Source organism: Camelus ferus, chromosome 1, assembly GCF_009834535.1.
Source record: "Camelus ferus isolate YT-003-E chromosome 1, BCGSAC_Cfer_1.0, whole genome shotgun sequence".
NCBI classification, from domain to species: domain Eukaryota; kingdom Metazoa; phylum Chordata; class Mammalia; order Artiodactyla; family Camelidae; genus Camelus; species Camelus ferus.
The window spans coordinates 109,839,989-109,843,087 of NC_045696.1; positions in this window are offsets into that span (position 1 = coordinate 109,839,989).

A 3,099-nucleotide genomic window follows, 5' to 3' on the forward strand; every position below is an offset into this window, starting at 1 on the left:
AGGCTAACACCAGCTCTGGGACACCTGGACCCACAAGCAACCATCCCAAGACTTGGCTCACTCACCAGCAAGCTGGCATCAGCCCTGGAAGCCTCCCCAGGCCTCCAAAGCCAGCTGCCCATGAACCAGCCCTACCAGTGGCTGGTGGCCTCTGCACTAGGCAGGACCTGGTAACCAACCAGGCCAGGGGCCAGTCATGCCTACCAGGGTGCCCACAGTAGTCTGCCCCGCCACCACAGCAGGGCCCAGAAGTTCACATAGCGGGCACCCCAAGAGCATACAGATCTGGTGACCAGAGGGGAGTGTGCTGCTGGGACGCATAGGACATCTCCTACATAAGGCTACTCCTCCGAGATCAGGGAACATTACTGACCTACTTAATACACAGAAATAAAAACAGCAAATTAGGAAAAATGAGGAAATAGAGGAATGTATTTCAAATGAAGGAACAAGATAAAAACCCAGAAGAGCTAAATGAAGTGGAAAAACAATCTACCTAGTAAAGAGTTCAGGGCAGTTATCATAAAAATGCTCCATGAATTCAGAACACAGTGAGAAGTTTAACAAAGAGTTAGAAAATATAAAGAAGACTCAGTAATACGTGGGGAAAAAAATACACTAGAAGGAATCGACAGATTAGATGAAACAGAGGAACTGATCAGCAAACTTGAAGTCAGAGTAGTGGAAATCACCCAAGCTGAACAACAACAAAAAAAAGAAGACAATTTAAGAGACCTCTGGGAATCCAATTTTCAAAGGATGAAGTAATGCTGTCACTGTCTGCAGATGACATATCATATAAAGAAAACCCTAAAGATGCCACCAGAGAAGTGTTAGAACTCATCAGTCAATTCAGCAAAGTTTCAAGATACAAAATTAATTAATATACAGAAATCTATTGCATTTCTCTACACTAACAACTATCAGAAAGAGAAATCCCATCTACAGTTGCACCAAAAAGAATAAAATACCTAGGAATAAGTCTAAGGAGGCGAAAGACATGCACTCACAAAGCCAAACAACAGGGATGAAGAAACTGATGACACCAACAGATTGAAAGATACATGCTCGTGGATTGAAGAAACTTGTTAAAACGAACATACTCCTCAAGGCAATCTACAGAGTCAGTGCAATCCCTAACAAAAATTACCAATATTTTTTTACAGAACTGGAACAAATAATTCTAAAATTCGTATGGAAACAAATGATCCCAAATAGCCAAAACAAATCTTGAGAAAGAACAAACCTGGAGGTAACATGCTCCCTGATTTCAAAGTACACTATCAAGGTAGAGTCATCAAAACAGTATGGGACTGGCTCAAAAACAGACACACAGATTAATGGAACAGACTAGAGAGCCCAGAAACAAACCCACACTTATCCTGTCAATTAATCTATGACAAAGGATATGTGAAGGAAAAAAGACAGCCTCTTTAATAAATGTGGGAAACTGGGCAGCTACATGCAAAGGAATCAAATCGATTACTTTTCACACCATATAAAAAAAACAAACTCAAAATGGATTAGACTTAAATACAAGGCCTGAAACCATAGAACTTCTAGAAGAAAAAACATAGGCAGTGGCTCTTTACCTCTGCTCTTAGGAATGAATGTATATATATATATTTGATGTCTCCTTAGGCAAGCAAAAGCAAAAATAAACAAATGGGACTACATTGACCTAAAAAGCTTCTGCACAGTGAAGGAAACTACCCAACACAATGAAAAGGCCACCAACAGAATGGGAGAAGGTATTTTCAGAAAATAAATCTGATAAGTGGTTAACATTCAACAAAATATACGAAGAACTCATACAATTCCTCAGAGAAAAACAAAACAACCTGATTAAAAAAATGGACAGAGGACTCGAAAAGACATTTTCCCAAAGATGAAAGGATTTCCCACATGAAAGGATGTTCAACATCACTCATCATCAGAGAGATACAAACCTAAACCACAATATCCCCTCACATCTGAGAATGGCTATCATCAAAAAAGACAAGTAACAAGTATTGTCAGGGATGTGGAGAAAAGGGAGTCCCCATGCACTGCTGATAAGAATGTAAATTATTGCAGCCATTATGGAAAACAGTATGGAGGTTCCTCAAAAAAATTAAAAGTACTACTATCATACAATCCAGCAATTCCACTCCTGGTATTTATCCAAGGAAAACAAAATCATTAATTTGAAAAGTACATGCATCCCTGTGTTCACTGTGGCATTATTTACAATAGCCAAGACAGGGACACAACTTACACGTCCATCAACAGATGAAGAGAATGCGTTACACATGTACAACAGAATACTACCACAAAGTAACAGTCACAGATTCAAACAAACATGTGGCTGCCAGAGGTGGGGGAGTGGGGCTGAGTGAAATAGGTGAGGGAAATTAACAAGCATTTCCAGTTACAAAATAAATGAGTCATGGGCATGAAAAATATTTACACACATGTATACTTACATTCCAAAATGAATAGTTCAGTTAAAAAACACTTATATCTGACTTCTGATAATTTCAAAAAAAATTTAACTTCAATCAAATACAACGTTGAGAGGACAGGGTATAGCTCAAGTGGTAAGAGTGCATGCTTAGCATGCACAAGGTCCTGGGTTCAGTCCCCAGTACCGCCTCTAAAAATAAAATAAGTAAACCTAATTACCCTTGGGGGGGGGGGGACTTTACTTTGTCTAGTTCAGAAATTTAGTAACTATAATCCAGACTAAATCCTGAAGTTTAAAATAGCTCTCATTTGAGAAGTTTATAAGCTTCTCAGAGCACAAGGCCTCAAATCTTAAATTACACGGTAGAGATTGTAGATTGCCCTGCCATGGCTTAAGATAACAAAATTTAATACAGTAATGAAGACAAGAGTACATTCAATGTTTATCTTTGGAAAAGAAGAGTCATCACAGCTTCACAGCCACTTTCATTCCAGGTCCGGTTTTTTAACATTAAGAGTTCTCTGCAAACATTTCTCACAAGGAAAGTTCACTCCTGGGATGAGAATATTATCATCCTCTTACAGCCAAGGAGGCAGGACATCAATTCGCCAGGATAAGTTACCAATTAAGAGTAAAAACCACCAGACTCCAAA